Here is a 19,038-nt window from a genome sequence, read left to right on the forward strand (position 1 = left end):
TCCACACCCACTTCCCCCTGCAATTCACTCTGGCCTGAGAAGAAAGAGTGACTTATCTGACTGGTAATGTTAGGAAGAATAAACTGGGCATGCATAGTCCAGCTTTCTTCTTCTTTGTCTTAGGAGTAAGGTCCTTGCAGGAAGCAAATTTTCTTCTCCTGTGCTGATGGGCACTGCTGGCATGACTGATGACCAGCATGTCAGTAATGGGGGATAGAGTATAAATCTTCACATATCAGGGACTAACAGATGTAAAGTCACATCCTCTATCAGTAATAAAAAAAATAACTTGGTCTCAATCTGCACTCCCTTTTTCTCTCCTCTATTGTTCAGAACCTGTGTGGGGAAGGATACACTTTACTAGGTCTTCTAATTGATAATAACATTTGGTGCAGGGACCAGGAGTATGAAGAAATAAAACAAGAGTGGAATTTCTTGAGCAAAATATACATAGGTAGACTCCCGAGTTTTGAGACTTCGGGCTTCAGTGTGGGTATAGGGCGTTTTGACATTGGTGGTTTGTAGAAGCTTCTATTAGTTCCTTGGAGAAAAACTGTTTATTGACTTTTATCTGCTGTGGCCTGAACAAAGGCTTTAATTCAGCTGCAATGACAGCTTGTCCTGCATTGGTAACTATCACTTCTGGTGGCTTGGTATGTGGCAGAGGGGCTAGTTTTATATTGTTAGACAGTATTCCATGTAGGCAGTGAGGAAGCTGAGTGAGTGGCCTCATCAGAGGAAAATGGGAGGCTATGAAAGTAACTTGGGGAGGCACAGAGGCCTTTGTAAGAAGATAGCTGATGCAAGGATTAAACTACAGGCAGTGGACAACCTCAGGGCAAGCACTGCTAAGACTTACTACACTCCTGCAGCTTTTCCAGGGCAATGACTTGATTGTAGGAAAGGTGCTTTTTGTAGGTCTTTAAGGCATTGATGAACTGAAAAAAAAATTTTTTTTAAATAGCAAAACAACTGAGTTGGGAATCTGATACAAGTTATTTGAAAGATTATCAGTTAAAACTGTTACTATTACAGGCAGCACTTGCTCCGCAGTCCCAAATTTCATTAAGAGCCAGGGAGGTATCTGTGCAACAGCTGAACTGGGCCTAAACTTGGATTCATGTGGTTTGTACATAAGTGTAAGTGTTTTTTCCCCTACCATATGGTCTCAAGTTGGCATTAGTTTAATTAATTATATATGTGGGGAAAATCTTTCCTAGGAGGCAAAATTCTTACATCTAAGCTGTCGCATAGAAAGAAGTTGTAGAAGCAGCCACTGTGGTTCAGGACTGAAGGTAAGCTCAGGAGAGAGTGTGAGTCACTGTGTAGAGCTGACATGCACATGATTATTCAAGGGCAGGAAATACAGGGCTCAAAGGAGAAGGGGGCACAAAGAGTTTACACAGAAATTATAAATGCATAGTGCCAAAATCAAGTTCTTCCTGGAATTTAACGCAATTGAGTTTACAAATTTTAGATTATGGGATCTGAAACAAAGAACATTTTCTCTTTCTCATAGACAATGCCGAGTTTCTGTCATGGTTCAAGGCAACATTAAAAATTCTGGAAACTGAATTTTGCCTTGTCTGTACCTGATCCTAAGGGGAAGGAAGTCTTTCATCACAAGAATTATATTATCTATAGGTTTTAAAGATGCCCTTTGTGGGGTTTAAGAAATTTCTTCTTTCCGAGTTTTCAGAACTTTTATCTGAATGAATGTTGAACTTTGCCAGAGACTTTTTCTATTCCATTCATGTGATTTTTCTTCTTTCGTTTGTTGATATGGTGGGTTACATTGATTGATGTTTGAATGTTGAACCAACCCTGCATTCCTGGGATAAACTGTGCTTAGTTTATGCATTATCCTTTTCATATACTGAAAATTTCAATTTGCTAGTATTTTAATGAGATTTTTTTGTGTTGTTCATGATTAATATAAATCTACAGTTTTTCTTTTTTCTTTTTCTTTTTTTGGTAACATCTATCTGCTCTTGGCATTAGAATAGGATGAGTTAGGAAATAGACACTCCTCAATTTTCTGGGAGAGTTTTTGTAGAATTAGTATTTCTTCCTTAAATGTTTAATAGAGTTCATAAGTTAAGACATCTAGCTCTGTTGTATTCTACAAATCCAATTTTAAAAATAAATATAGGGCTGGCTATTTAGGCTTTTTCTTCATAAGTGAGCTTTGGTAGTTTTTGTTTTTCATGGGATTTGTCAGTTCATTAAACTTGTTAAAGTTTTTGGCAAAAAGTTCTCAAAATATTCATATTATTCTTTTACTATTTGTAATGTCTATAGCAATGATGTATCTCTCATTCCTAATATTGGTAATTCATATACTTTTTTCCTGATCAGTGTGCTGACAGATTTATCAATATATTGATCTATCAAAGAACTAGCTTTGGGTTTCATTGATATTTTTCCTTAATTTTCCTCTTCTCAATTCAATTGATTTTTATTCTTTATTATTTCCTTCTGCATATGTTGGGTTCAATTTGTCTCTACTTTCTAGTTTATTAAGGTGGGAACTTAGATTATTGACTTGAAACTTTTATCTTTCCAATATTATCGTTTAAGGCTATACTTTTCCACTAAGCCATTTTTAAACTGCATCCTGAAAATATCGATATTTCATTTTAATTCAGGTCAAACTTTCAAATTTTCCTTGTGATTTTCTGTTTGATCTATGGGTTATTTCAAATTGAACTGTTTAATTTCCAAATATTTGGGAATATTCCAGGCATCTTTATGATTTCTAGTTTAATTCCATTTTAGTCAAAGAATATATTTTGTATAATTTAAATTCTTTTAAATAGCTCTGACACAGAATATGGTCTATCGTGGTGAAAGTACACTTTAAAAGAATGTTCATTCTGTTGTTGGATTGAGTGTTCTATAAATGTCAGTTAGGTCAAGTTGGTTGATTGTATTGCCCAAGTCTTATATAATCTCCCTGATTTTCTGTCCCCTTCCTCTATCAATTACTGAGAAAAGTGTTGACGTATCTAAACATAATCATGAATTTGTCCATTTCCGTTTTTTAGTTCTATCAATTTTTGCTGAATGTATTTTGAAGATCTGTTGTAGATGCATACACATTTAGGAGAGTTACATTTCTTGGATGACTGATCCTTTCATTGTTATATAAGACTCTATTTATCCCTTATAATATTACTTTTTCAGAAGTTTACCTTTTCTGATATTAATATAGCTACTCTAGGGTACTTGTTTGTGTTTTCATATTTTCTGTCTTTTAACTTTTTACTTATTTTCATATTCTTCTTTTAATTTGCATGTTTATGTTTAAACCTGAATTTCTTTTCCCTTTGTTTTTGGTTTTTAGAAGTTTGAAAGTGATATAGCTAGGTGTGCTCTGTTTGATATCTATCCTGCTCTGTTTTCTGAACTTCTTGGGTCTGTGATTTGATGTCTGCCATTAATTTTGGAAAACTCTTGGCTATCATTTATTCAAATATTTCTTTTGCTTCACTCTTCTACTTCTGGGATTCCAGTTACATATATGTTGGCCCATTTGATTTGTTCCACAGATTTTGGATGATTGTTTTCTTCCTTTTTCTCCCTATTTTTTTTTGATACTTTCATTTGATCTATCTTCAAGTTCACTAATTTTTTCCTTGGCTGTGTTGAGTCTACTCATAAGTTTATCAAAAGCATTGTCTCTTTTACTGTGTTTATCTGGCATTTCCATTTAATTCTTATAGTTTCCATCTCTGCTGAAATTACCTTTTGCTCTTACATTTTTTTATCCTTTCCTTATCCTTTCCTTATCCTTAAGCTTTTAATCTAAAAATAATAATAGTTAAAAAATTTCTTTGAGTCTGGTTCTGTTGACTGCTTTTCCTATTGAAAGTGTGTTTATTTTTATTTCTTTGTATGCTTTTTATTTTTATTGTATAAGAAGTCAGACGCTGTGTAGAACTCGAGTCTGAGATAAATGCTTTTTATTCCTAGAAATGGGCATACATTTCTTTATGCTTGCCTTTACTGTAGGGGTTGAGTCAGTCTATTTGGGCACTGACCTGGGTTTAACTTTAATTGCTGCTATGGATACCCTTAGATTACCACAATCTTCAAATTCCTCTAGTGGAAATTCCTTTTGTTTTTGGTAGGACTCTTTGTCTGTAGGTTTTTCTATGTGTCTGTTTTATACTTAGTTTTAGATCATTCCTTTGTGCTGTGCTTCAGAGAAGTTCTCTAAGTATTTGCCCCACTGTAAGGAATAGCTTCTTATTATTTGGCTTTTATCAGTATAGTGATGCGGGTGGGTTAAGTTTTCTATTGTTTTGATTATGCCTCAGTCTTAGGTAGGCAATATTTCCCTGGATCTTGATGGAAGGTCCTTCTAGTGATCCCTCTCCTTACCCAGGTCACTGTTTTTTCTGTTCACTTCCCTCAATGTGATTGGTCTTTATTAAGGTTCTTTTCTCCCCCTCTTCCAAGTCATTTAAGGCTTTTGATCTGTAGGAAGATAGTGGAAAGAACTGAGTGGGGTTTTGTACCTCTCCCACAGTGGCTAATATCCATTTCACCCAGGCCTCTACACCATATGCATAGGCTCTCTTAGGAGAGAGCCTCATCAATCTTTTTTGTGAGTATCTGGGAGGTCCTGGAAGACAATCCTCCAAGTGGATGTGTATTTCCCTGGTGTCTGTGGCCCTCAGGAATTCTATCCTCTTACTACCTCACACAACTTTTAGCAATTCATTAAAAACTGTAGTCGAACTCTTACTGGTGCCTGGAGGTATCTGCTCAAGTAAAGTATCACTCCCATCCCATTTCTCCAAGGAGGCTCCTGTCTTTCCTTAGATTTGTTTGTTTGTTTGTTACCTAACCAATAATTTCTTAGTTGTCAGCTGTTTAACGGGTTCAAGATAATTGTGAATATCCAGATTGTCTGGCAGGTTTTTTGTTGTTGTTGTTGTTGTTAAAAGTGTGGAAACAATGCTCTTTCCAGCTTTCTACATCCTGAGTAAAATCCAGAAGTCCTACTTTTATTTCTTGTGGTGAGATCTCTAAATATATTACCAAGGAGATTGTTTATTCATCCATCCATCCATCCATCCATCCATCCATCCATCCATCCACATATTTCCAGAGTGCCTGTTGTTTGTGTGTGGAGAACACAAAGGTCAATCAAACAAATAGACACTTCCTCAAACATTTTGAAACCAGCTATTCATTGTTCTAGAGTGACTTCGGGTTAGTTCCAACCAGAAAGAACAATGATTACCTTAATCTGAGTAATTGCTAGAACTCCTTTAGAGGAAAGCAGTTTTTACATACCTTCAAGAATTATTGTTTTTGAAATACATTAGAAACTGTTCTATAAAAAAATGGCTTTTAGTAGCAAATTATAATTCTAGACATAAAGCTTATATTTTATAACTGGTAAAATAATTTTAAAAGATTATCATTAGATTGAAAACACAAAAAAGTTCTTATAGACCTTGGTGACCTTTAATAATGTTGCATCACCAGCCTGAGAAATAGTAGACTAAATTAATTTCAGGAACTTCTTTCTAGCTTTGTTATTGTCTGACTATATAGCGAAAGAATGAATGGGCGGGGAGTAAAGAATGAGTATAATGTTTTGAGCATCAAAGCTCTTTCTAATAATAAAAGAATTACCTTTGTTCCCTTAGTCATAGAGTGGCATTTTTAGTCTGGCTAGGTGAATGATGTTTGAATTAGAATTTATTAAGACTGTAGTGCCTATCGATGTTAGCAACAGGTCCAGAAACATGGGCTGGCAAGGAAGGAAATAATGTTGCTATCAAGTTGTTATTAACTCTGTTAGCAAAATAGCAGTGTTATCAATGGTACTGAGAGAATTGGAGGTCAAGAAAATGGTATCAATACACCTGTCAAAGCACAGTAACATAGTAGTGATCTCAGGAGCATTATAAACAGCACGCTTGAATGACAGTGTTATCTGAAAATATTGTTAACCATGCTTTTGAATGACAGTAGTCTCTATGGCATTATAAGTGGTAGAGTTGAATGACAGGGCCATTACGGATACTCTTAACAGAAATAGATGAGCATGAAACAGTTTGGAATTTAGGTTCAATCTGATGTTTCAAGTTTGTTTACACAGATTCTTGAGTAGAAGTCTTAAAAGAATTGGTTCAAACCTTTTAAAATTCACCTAAAAACTACAACAGACATTTTAAGCACTGTGAAAGATCACAAAACTGATAGTCATTTATCCTGTCATTTTATGTTCTCTGAGACACTTGAACATGTTGTAAAAGTACTGTATAAAATCTACATCCTTTGCAACGAGGCAGTCAAGATTGTTCTCATACTAGTTCTGCTCATATGTTATTGTAGGAGTAGACAGAGAGGGTATGACTGTCCTTGGGGAATACTATGAAACAATGTTACATTTGTTGAAAAGTTTTGTCCAAGTAGAAAAGAAAAGTAAGAAGGGAGGCTCTTTTTATCCATTTCTTTAAAGAATCTATTGTTATGAAATCCAACTCTCTGTTTCATAAAGCTTTCAAGTAGTGAAGAGGACTGGTGGAGGGTTAGGGCAGGACTAAAAAATTCCTCAGACAGAAACACATAGAAAAAAGGCAAAGTGAAGTGGGGAGTAGAACTGAGAAGGCCTAAAAACATTCTAGGGAATATTAGAGTTCAGGAGTGGAGTGGAGCATTAGTCAGGAGTAAAAGGACGTTGGCTATGGTGGAATAATGTATAGCATCTATCAAAGATTGTACATGTACATATGTGAGATGATTAAAAGTTGCACTGAAGGAAAAGTATTCTATTATATGGATAATGAGTAGTACCCAACAACAAAACTAGATTATTTCATTGTCCGAACATAATACTATTTAAATTCATTTGTGATTTATTTATCCAAGTGCTCAATTACAACATTTGGAATGAATGAGGCATTTAGAACAAAGGGGAGGAGGAGGAAAGTGTTTTTTTCTTGTTACAATACTGTGGAAGGGGGGTCCTACTTATATTGAGTGCTTTATGGACTAAGGATGCTAAATGTCTTGCCATGTATAAAATGGTACAAATGATTAAGAATTGTCTTTCTTTAAATGAGAAACACTGGGACCAGGGTAACAGTAAGCCCATTTAAAATAATGGTAAACTATACGATTTGTTCAACAATAAGCACATTTTTTGTTCAGTTCTTATAGTCTGTTCCTCAGGCATGTCATCTACAGAAAAGAATGCCAATCTCTTTGTAGTTTGACAAATTAGTAGAAAAACAGATTTTCTGTTTATAGTGAGTTTGAATCTAAGGGTATAATATAATCTATCATGCCCTAAAACACTTGCCTTTCTATTTTATACCATTGGATAAGTACACAACTTTGAATTTGTCTTGAAATAACATAAGCAGATCTAAATTTCAATTGTAAAGAATTAACAAAATAAACTTCTCAGCAACCACAAGAATTTTGTCTCAATATATATGTGTTGAGTTTAAGTCTGTCCTTTAGGGGATAATAAGAAAAGAAATAGCTGGAAATTGGTAATAGAAACTACCATTGAATAGATATTAGAGACACAGAAGATTTATCAGAAGGCCTTGAGAAAGCAAAGAAGAATATGAGGGAAATTAAACTATTTTGGAACCACGCTCATATTGTATCCAATAGCAAGGATGGAAGTGGATACATATTATATTGATAGAACAAAGAACCTGCAGAGGGTAGAATTATCACCTCTTTTATAAAACCAGAAAGGCTTGAGCATTTAGGCAGAACACAAATGCCTATTAGCTACACCTGTTATTTATAAAAAAGTGGTAGAATTGCATAAGCTGATAGGTTCCAGAATTTGGGGGCAAAGGGGTATATTGACCCTCGTAAGTTTCTCTTGAGAAGTTATACTAAAAAAGAAATGAAGTGTACATTACGCCTAATTGTTCATTTAAAATGCTTAACAAGACCCTTATATGGTCATTAGTTAGTAAGCATCTTCAGTTTGTGGCAGTAAACATAGAAATATTAGAGTCTGTAGGGTTGCTCCAGTCCTTATGTCCCTAACCTCCATCCTTCTTAAGAGTTTATGTTCATTAACTTAATTTTGCTGTTATAGTTTTTATAGAACTGAGTATTTTAATACTGTTCACTTTTTGCTTTTCACTAATTAGTCATATGCATGCTATATATTTCAAAATATTCCAACTTTTCAGTAACTATTCATCTGTATAGTGTATTTCTTATAACATGCTATTTTAGGTGCTGACTTAAAATTATATAAAATAACTACCTTTTGAGGCTTACTATGTACATGTACTTTACATACATTATTTCTAATTCTCCTAATAACACTGTTTTTCCTAGTTTAGAGGCAATTCATAGCTTGTAAGGGAAATGTGTGGATGGTCTGGGCCTCAAAGATCCAAGGTTTTACTACACTACTTGCACTGTACTGTTAGTCATGAAACAAAAACTATTGGGTTTGAACAGAGAAGACTATTGGGTTTGAACAGAGAATAGAGAAAACTATTGGGTTTGAACCCTATGCATGACTAGAATAAAGGATTCATTATAGGAGCTTGACCTTACAGCTGGTCAGACACTCGATGTAAGGCTATTTCTTCTGTATCTGGTGTTGCATCTGAAGACAACAGAAAGTTGGGAATAGAAGATGCATGTGAAGTGGGGTTGAACAAGAATCAACTGGAGGATGAGTTGGATTGCATTATGATAAACTGGAACCTGCATCTGTCTCTTACCACCTTCAAGCCTGCAGTTTCAGTGATGCCAGTGATCTGTGCAAGAAGCAAGCACACTTGGTTCAGAAGCTGCACGTGCACATGCACCAGGATTGGGAGAAACTGAAGGAGGAAATCTAAAGGGAACTGGAGGAGCTGCTGGTGCAGCTGCAACTCCAAGACAAAGTGAGCAAGTAGGTCAGTGATGACTTTGTGAGCTGGAGCTGCAGCAATGCAAGACCTTGCACTAGACCTCTGAGCGAAAACATGGCTGCTCTCCTTTGCTTCTGTCTTCCAAGCCTTGTGCAGATGTCTTCTGTGACCAGTCCTGAGCCAGAGACCCACCAGGGACAAGAAATCTGAGAAATACAAATTCCAGCTTAACTACATTGACACAGTACAAAGCCAGCACATTTAGTTGTAGACATGACTAATTTTCTTGCAAGAAAATTATGTGGAAATATGTTAAAGAAATGATACCTTGAATTTTCACACATTTATTTTTCTCTGCTTACTACATGGTTATGTCTCAATCTACTAGGCAAACAGGTGTATAGTAATATTTTTTCAGTAGAGAAAGAGAACGATGCAGTTTTGTTTACTATCTATAATACCATTTTTATTTTACATAAGGGAAGCCAAAATGGTGAAATTCATTGACGAAGGTTTCGAAGTATTGAAAATTCTATTTGAAACATTTTGTAACTCAAACTAGAGGTATCTATAATTCTAATGAGTTCTGCACAAATGGAGAAAATGATAATGAATATCATTAGAGAAGAGAGTTCACGCGGTTGTTTTTGTTCTATTTTGTGGTTGCAGTCTCCAAATATAAGCAGGAAGCTTCTGTAAGGAGTCAAAGTGCCCTAATAAAAACATTTTAGAAATGACACTTTAATACAAAGAAATTAATCTAATGAATTCTAAAGAAAGGGATATAATGTGTCTATACACAGGCACCTTACCTTGTGGTATATATAAAGGAGTTAAGATTAAGAGTGTAACTGAAAATTTCCATATGCCAAATGTTTGTATGGAAATGGAAAAAGTCAGCTAAGAGCATACATAGCACTTATATGGATCAAATCCAGAGATGGTAACAACCATTGTGTGTCTCTTGCATGTGACAGCACCATATTTTAAGGACACCGTATTACAAGGATATTCTTAGGAGTCCGGGCATCATAGCTATTCTAAAGGAGAAACTTCCATTGATTTTTTTAAAAATTATTATTAAAGTCATACTTATTGAAGAAACTGTAGAAAACACAGACATGCAAGAAAAAATCCCAGTAGTATCAGTTACAGGAGAATTCATTTTCTATTTTGGGTAACAAATTACTCTAAAATTTAGCAGCTTAATACAACACACATTAATTATCTCAGTGTTTCTGTGGGTCAGAAATTTGGACACGACTTAGCTGAGTTCTCTGCTTCATTGTTTGTTATAAGGCTGTAATCAAGGTGTTGGTCCAGGTCTCTGTTCCCACCTGAAACCTCTACTTGGGAAAGATCTGTTTCCATACTCACTCAGTGGCTGTTGGCAACATTCAGTTCCTAACAGGCTGTTGACTGAAGACTCCCCTCATTTCTTTACTACATGGTCCTCTCCCACATAGCAACATGCTTCCTTAAAGTATGCAGACTAAGAAAGCAATGGAGTCGGCCAACAAGATAGAAATTACAAACTTTTGTAACTTAATCACAGAAGTTACATCCCCTGAGCAATGCTATTTTCTAGTTGCTCAAAAGAAGTGATTACATAATATCATTAATATCAGAAGGCAGGGGTCATTGGACCATATTGGAGGTTCTCTACCACCATTAATTCTCAGTCAACGTTTGGCCAGAGACAGAACCACTGGGAAATGTAGCTTAGCCAAGATGAGTTGCTACATTACAAAGCCATAACAGGCTCAGTGTTCTAACACAAATTTCCTATCTCATCGACTTAATAAAGATTTATTTTTTGCTCTCTTGTCAGGATGATGCAGTCATTGGAGCAGGGGCTGTGGTCCCAGGATCCTTTCATCCAGTGGCTTCACGAGAGGACATTCACAACTACCCAGAGGTAATAAATTTTGTCTTCTGAAAGACATCTTTGCAGCTCTATTCTCATTTTCTCTCTCTCTTCCCCCTCACCCCATTCCTCCCTCCTTCTCAACATGCATAAACACGTACACAAACACAAATAGGTGTATTCATATGTGGTATTCTATGAATTTTTAACCTGCTTTATTTAATAGCATCATTAAGATATCACTGAAATCTTTCTGTGGATACACACACATCTGTAGAATAATCATAAATTTAAATATTTAATTCTATGGATTTCAGTAGTTTCTAAGCATACTTCTATCATTGTACATTTAGGTTGCTTCCAGTTTTTTAATTAACTCTAAGACCTTATTCCTTTAGTTTAATTGCTAGAAGTGAAATTACTGAGTAAAGGGTTTAAATATGTTTAAACTTTCAGTAGGAATTAGCAAAAATATTATCAATTTACATTCATATCAGTAATGCATGAATGTATCTAGCTATGGTAATGCTGGGGATTAACTTATTATAAATACTTGCTAATTTGTATTGAAAACCATTCTTTAATTTTCATTTTTTAATATAGCAAATCTTTTCTTTGAGTGGGAGAAGTTGTATTTTTACTTGTCAATTCATACCCTTTATCATATATTTATTGGAAAAAATGTTTCATAATTTCCAAGAGTGCTTCCTATATTAATGATAATACTTTTCATGCATGTATTTTTAAAGTCATTAATAATCTTTTGATTATAAGAACCTCTAGTTGGTCCCTATAAAGATGCTGGTAAGAATATTACTTGTTTTGAAACTTGTGGGTTCTTTCGGAGTAACATATATTTTTGTGTCATGTGTTAATGATTCAAATGAAGTCCACTAGTTCTATCCATCAAATCTTCATATGGATTGTAGTGATCTTATGTCGAGTTTGCAAAATTAACTACTTGAAAGTACTATTTAATAGTACTTACCTCCTATCCCAAATCTAGAATTGATGCAGCCATTTCATTAAAGGACTCTCTACCACCCCAAATTTATCTGTCCCTTACTTTAAAAAATATTTTATTTTGAAAAACTAATTGTTTTACAGAAGAGTTGCAAAGATTGTACAGACATTTCCTGTATTCCCATCACCCAACTTCCTCTCATTTTAACATCTTGTATAACCATAGTTCAATTATTAAAAGTAAGATCTTAACATTGGTTAAGGTTGGTTCCTCTTTTCTCCCTTTCTGTACTCTGTTAGAAGTGAAACACTAATTTGAGCTCATTCTCAAGGTGAAAGGAATTAAGATCTTCTCCTGTAGGGAGAAGTATTTGTGGACATATATTAAAACCATCACAGTAATGAATACATTTTTTGGCTAGATACTTTGCAGCCAAGCAAATAATTGTTTCTCTTTAAGCCATTGTTGAGTACTTGTAGCAATCCTTGGTAGATCATGCTATACCAATTATTTTGTGATATTCTAGTGGTGATTTTCTATTTTCCTCATTTATTCTGTGCTTATTAATTAGAAGCAATAGAAATAGTTCATTAATTAAAAGCAATTAGAAATTCTTCTTTAAGGAAGAATTGTCCCTTTCCCCCCTATTTATTCACTTATTTATTCAGTCATTTATGTCAATATTGAATTATAAGTTTTTTCTTTGGGTTATAATCCAATAGTGTCATTATTTTGCTGCTCAAATTATTTTAGCTTTGGCATTGAGTACTCTTTCAGGTTGGCTCCTATGTCCTTTTGACATAACTCTGCCCTTTAAAAATATTTTTAGCACATTTTTATTTTTAGGCACCACAGAATGCTCCAGGCTCATCTTTAAAAAATTTTTTATAGTATTTATAAGACCTTTTAAATTAGTCCTTTCATTAAACATTTTTATTTATTTTTAGATTGATGTATAATATAATATATTGGTTTCAGGTGTACAACACGATTTGATATTTATAATTGCAAAATTATCACCACAAGTCTAGTTAACATCTGTCCCCATACATAGTTACAAAGATTTTTTCTTGTGGTGAGAACTTTTAAGATGCACTTTTAGCAGTTTTCAAATATACAATAGAGTATTATTAACTATAGTCACTATGCTGTACATTATATCCCATTGACCTATTCATTTTATAACTGAAAGCTTGTACTTTTGACCTCCTTCACCCATTTCGCCAATCACCCCTACCCCTGTACCTCTGTTTGCATTTTTTTAATTTAATTTTTTTTTATTGAAGTATAGTTGATTTATAATGTGCTAATTTCTGCTGTACAGCAAAGTGACTCAGTTATACACATATATATGTTCTTTTTTAAATATTCTTTTCCATTATGGTTTATCCCAGAAGATTGGATATAGTTCTCTGTGCTACACAGTAGAACCTTGTTGTTTATCCATTCTAAATGTAATAGTTTACATCTACTAACCCCAAACTCCCAGTCCATCTCTCTTCCAGCCCCCCTTCGCCCCCATTGGCAATCACAAGTCTGTTCTCTATCTGTGAGTTTGTTTCTGTTTTGTAGATAGGTTCATTTGTGCCATATTTTAGATTCCACATGTAAGTAATATCATACAGTATTTGTCTTTCTCTTCTGACTTCACTTAGTATGATAATCTCTAGTTACATCCACGTTGCTTCAAATAGCATTATTTCATTCTTTTTTATGGCTGAATAGTATTCTATTGTGTGTGTGTGTGTGTGTGTGTGTGTGTGTATATATATATAAAAATACGCACACACACACACCCCCCACATCTTCTTTATCCATTCATCTGTCGATGGACATTTAGGTTGTCTCTATGTTGTGGCCATTGTGAATAGTGCTGCTGTGAACATAGGGGTGCCTGTATCTTTTTGAATTATAGTTTTGTCCGGGTATATGCCCTGGAGTGGAATTGCTGGATCATATGGTAATTCTATTTTTAGCCTTCTGAGGAACCTCCATACTGTTTCAGTAGTGGCTGCACCGACTGACATTCCCACCAACAGTGCAGGAGGGTTCCCTTTTCTGCACACCCTCTCCAGCATTTGTTACTTGTAGACTTTTTAATGATGGCCATTCTCACCCGTGTGAGGAGATACCTCATTGTAGTTTTGATTTGCATTTCTCTAATAGTAATGATGAGCATCTTGGTTTCTTCTGGAGGCTCTAAAAGAGAATCTGTTCCAAGCTTTTGGTGGTTGCAGTAATCTTTGGTGTCCCTGGACTTGCAAATGCATAATTCCATGTTCTGCCTTCAACATCCCTTTGTTTTCTCCCTGTATATATCTGTCCAAATGTCCCTCTTCTTACAAGGACGTCAACCAGTGGATTTGGGGCCTGCTTTAATCCAGTACTACCTCATCTTGGTTACATCTGCAAAGAACTAATTTCCAAATAAGGTTACATTTACACATTCTAAGTTGACATGCATTTTGGGGGAAAACTGTTCAACCCAGTGAGAAACAAATTAACCTGCTGGTGTATAGTGTTTGCATACAATCCTTTACGTCATTAACTTTAGTAAATTTATCAAATTACTACCTTACAAATATACTGGTATCAGTTCCTTTCTTTCCTATGCCCTTTAGTGTGATTATGTCTCACATGTATAAGATACTTAGATTCATTTGTCATAGTTTACATTGCATCTAGGGTTCCCCTGGTACATTGTATATTTTTTATTTGCTCATAGTAAAAGTCACCCTTTGGTGTACAATTCTGTGGAAAATTGCATAGTCATATATCTACCACCACAGAACCATTCAGAACAAGTCCATAGTCCCAACATTTCCTTTTCTGCTTGTTTGTACTCTGCCTCTCCCCCAACTTTCTGATAACCACTGATCTGTTTTCTATCATTATAATTTGGTCTTTTCAAGTCTGATATATGTGGAATCATACAGCATACAGTTTTTTGGGGTGTGCCTTCTTTTAATTAGAAATTTAAGATTTACCCATTTCATTCTATAATTCATAAAGTTTTTCATTTTTATTGTTGTGCAGTATTCCGATATATGGATATACTAGTTTGTTTATTTTCTTGTTCAAGAACATCTGGGTTATTTCAAGTTTTTGGCAATTATGAATAGAACTGCTGCAAACATTGATGTACAGATTTTTATATAAAGCGTTTTCCATTTATTTTGGTAAATACCTAGGAGTGGGATTGCTGGTCTTCTTGTTTATAAAACTCCTCTCTAGCTATCCTTCATTCTGGGAATTTTCTCCAGGCATACATAGCATTGATCAAAAATAACACTACTTTTGTGTAGCAATGGCCAGAAATCTGGTCTGCAACATCTTTTTTCAGAGTGATAAAACTTGGAAAGAATATTCTTTCCAATGAAAATCTATCTTTAATCACAACTGTTGCAATACTGTTACTCCCTCATTGACCTTAACAGGAAAGAGGGAGTTGGAGATGGACCTTATAAAAAAAAAAAAAAAAGTGGTATGAGAATTTCTTATTAGTAATATTTTCTGTTTTACTTTGTAAGAAAATATGTACCTGAGTGTATTATGTTGAATTACAGTTTAAAGTTTAAACCTTATTAATAGAAAATAAATGTTATTTATTAATAATATAATCCATTTGTTAAAAATGAATATCGAACCTCAGTATAAGTGAGTAATTTATTTTGACAGTTTATTAGAAGACTACATTCTAGAACTTACTTGTTATGAATACAGTTTTTATAGAGAGTACTGCTGCAGAAAGTCTCAAATCCATGTTGATCTGGTTGACCTCATATGTGCACTTAGTATGAGAAACCAGGATATGATGCCAGATCTCGTCTCTTTTTCTTCTTTCCCTCTTCCCACCTCTCATCTCTCCCCTCCGGTCCCCTCCCCTCCTTTCTTTTACTCTGTCCCTCCCTTCCTCTCTCCTCCCTCTCTCTCCTTTCTTATTTCTATCCCATATATATCACTTACTATGTTCCAGGAACCATTCTAAGCTTTAAATCTGAACTCAATTTAATCTATATAATGACCTTATTGTGTAGGTACTATTATTAGTTTCATTTTATAGATTAGTACTCTCACCCAAGGGATGGTTACTTCTTTGTGGTCACAAATTTTCCTCATTTACTCATCTTAGTTCATTTTAAGTTTATGTCTTATTGCTCCTTGTCTTGTTTCTTGATGACAGAAATACTGTTTTATTCCTCTGTACTCCTAGCATGTAGTACCTATGAAAGTCAGAGCTCAATAAATATCTGATAATTTGAAATGACTAGAGAGGAAGATTAGTAAGTGGGGATAACCTTTCTCTCTTGAGGCATCAGTACTTTACTACTTCAGAAAATTTTACCTGTTTTAAGATAGATTATTAAATTGTCAATATGAATTAATAAACATATATAAAATGTTCATATGAAGTACATGGCAGTTAGAAAACTTGTAGAATCATTGAATTTTAGAATTAAGAAACCTTAGAGGTTCGGTGTAATTCTCACTCCATAGATGAAGAGTCAAGCTTCAGAGATACTGAGTGATGCATGCAGAGTCACTTCTGAGTCCCTAAGCAACAGATTTTTGGTGACCATGCTGCCTCCCTCTGAGCATTTGTGGGAAGCTCTGGCTGTGGCCTCCATTATTAATTTTTGATCCTCAGTTAAAGACTACAGATGTATGTATGACAGCACCAGACTGAACACCTTAAACTTTGCCAGTTTTCTCACTTTGAACTCTGTTTTTAGGCCCTTGCCATGCTAGTGTAATTGTTCTCAACACAGGAGCTTTTCTTTGTAGATCATAATACTTTCCAAGTAAACTGAATTTCCAGGCAAGAAGATGTCAGATATTCATCCACGTGACAGCATTTTATCTATCCCAAGAAAAGATGATATGTTAGACAGCTAACCTCACTCACTATGAGTCCCTTCTTGGTGCTCTTTTTCTTTTCTGATTCTATTTCTAACTCCCATCTCTTACCTTTAAACTTCTACTTAAGTAATTGCTACTTCTCCCTACCCCCACCTATGTCCCCTGATACTCCCCTTTTTAAATCTGGCTTTAGTCATATTTCAACAAATAGCTATTAATAAAGAGATACTACAGGACAGTTCTCTTTTAATATATAGGATCCCACCAGAAACACTTTTCCTTCCTGCCCTAAAATATAAGCTAATTATTGTCCCCAAAGTTATCTTCCGCAATTGTGGTTACTCTTATTCATACAAACAACTTTGTTCAGTGGTTTTTGTACTATATGTTTGTGGGTCAGAATTTATGGTAAGGTCTGCACCTCTCAGAGGTTTTTCTGGTGTGGTAACCCCATTAACTCATTATTGTATCATATAATCCTATCGAGAGGCTAGTTTCTATAATACCCCAGATGTAAAATGTAGATCTTTACATTAATTTTTAAAAATATGATTAAACTAGACCCTTTTTGTCTGAGCTGTGCTTTAGAATCCATAGGTTCTAATTTTCTTCATCTGGGATTACAGAAGAATCTGGCTGAGAAATATCTTTGAAATGGATTACTCTGGACATCAATTCATTTTATTCTGAAACTTACTGGCATAATCTTTTATTGAATCTGCTAGAAAGTCTGTCAATTATTTGCATAGCATATAAATATATATGATGTTTAAATATTCAAAGGCAAATAATCCTCACTTAAAAGAAATATGGAATGAATAATTGAAATAAACTCAGGACCTCACCACAACATTGCAAATTACTGTCTAAAAGTCCCTGTGGATGGGTGATTCTCTAAAAACAGATAGCTGTTTTGATCAAAGCCAGATGTTTCTATTTTTAAATTCTTGGCACACTTCCTTAGTAAAAGATTTTCATCTTCAAAAAGGAAAAGACAGACATTGCCTTCAGCCTACAGTGCTTGAGCCCCAGGGAAGTAACACTGGTTTGATAAAAGTAGGAATGCTTATTGCTTATGTTTTGCTTTGGACAACTGGTGTGAAAGAACTGGGGTGTGAAGAAAGCTTGGCCTTCAGATTGTTAGCTGTTTGAGCTGTGGATATGTGGTTGGTGTTTGTAGCATGAGGCAAAGATAAAGTATACAAGGATTTTGTGGATATTACAAATAAAATGATGCAGTACCTTATAGAACTCATAGTGATTTACCTTTAAGCCTTGTAATGGTTGATAAAAACTAAAAACAGAGGAGAAAATAAAGCTTGCCAACTTTAGAAAGGTGATGTTGATTAGTGGATGATAGAGCTTTAAGAATTGTTGAGGAATTCTTGGTAAATCTGTACTTATAAATGTTACGGATTACAGTAAACCAATTTAATTTTCTCTGATGCTCAGATTTCTGGTGAGGAAATTTAATGATGTGGATAGATTGAATTCTGACTGAGCTAATACTATCATTTACAATAATTCCTCTGACTTGTAATATTTGTAAGTACCTTGTAAAAAGAAAATAATAGGCTTTCTCGTGGATTTTCTATTATGAAAAGCTATTTTCAAGTATTTAAGATTGAAAACTTCATAATACAAATAATACTTCTTGCAGTAATCTCTGTGAAGAATCAGCACACTCAAGGATTCTCTTCATCAACTGTTACACATCAATAAGTTTTTTACAGTAACTCGACATGGAATCTTTTTCAGCTAGTCAGTGAAAGTGCAACTTGAGTAAATAAAAATTCAATTTTAAAATGGTTTAGTTATCAATTACTTATATTTTATACCTTAAAGATTGTTTTATGATTTTTTCTTCTTGGATTCACAATTCCCGAAAAAAGAAAGAGGCTTCCACTTGCAGACTACAAAAACTACTCTACTTTAAGCAAAGGGTATATAATATAAGAAATTAGGTGCTCACACAATCATTGGAAGGGCTAGAAAGCAAGCTTCAGGTTGAACCTGCAGGAAGAATTCTGATATCAATAACTTAGAGCTTACCCTGCAAGGAAATCCTGATTTCTCCAACCAGGAAGCCCCTGTGTGAACTGCTGAAAAAAGAATCTCAGTGCCCTAGTTGCAATCTGGGAATTGTAAAGCTACCACCAGAAGAGATTTGGGGCAAACCAGTTTCTTGAATCTGGCAGTAGAGATAATTTGAAAGTTGTCAAGAGCTGGACAGCTTGTGAATATGTTTTATATTACATTAAAATTAATAACTCAAATATTCATGTCTCACCTGTACTCATAGGATCCCTAGTTCTCTTCATTTCCCCTGGTAATCTCCCAAGTGTCTCAAAAACACTTGGAAGTAACTCCTCTCCCCTAGCATCCATGCTTTTTTAGCTCCACCCTGTGCAGAGCAGGTGCTATCCCTGCTCTTCTGCTAAATTACAATATCTGATCTGCATAGCCATTCTCTGATAGTG

At 34.8% G+C, this 19,038-nt stretch overlaps 1 long non-coding RNA gene across 1 annotated transcript in view; it reads left to right on the forward strand.

The window, feature by feature from the left end:
* LOC307187894 overlaps nucleotides 1-19,038 on the forward strand; it is a 785,141-nt gene that overhangs the window by 189,695 nt on the left and 576,408 nt on the right. The window contains exon 2 of the long non-coding RNA XR_013828714.1: nucleotides 10,699-10,785. This is a non-coding gene — a long non-coding RNA (uncharacterized lncRNA). The remainder of the gene's footprint in view (nucleotides 1-10,698; nucleotides 10,786-19,038) is intronic.

Source organism: Stenella coeruleoalba, assembly GCF_951394435.1.
Source record: "Stenella coeruleoalba genome assembly, chromosome: 6".
Taxonomy (NCBI): domain Eukaryota; kingdom Metazoa; phylum Chordata; class Mammalia; order Artiodactyla; family Delphinidae; genus Stenella; species Stenella coeruleoalba.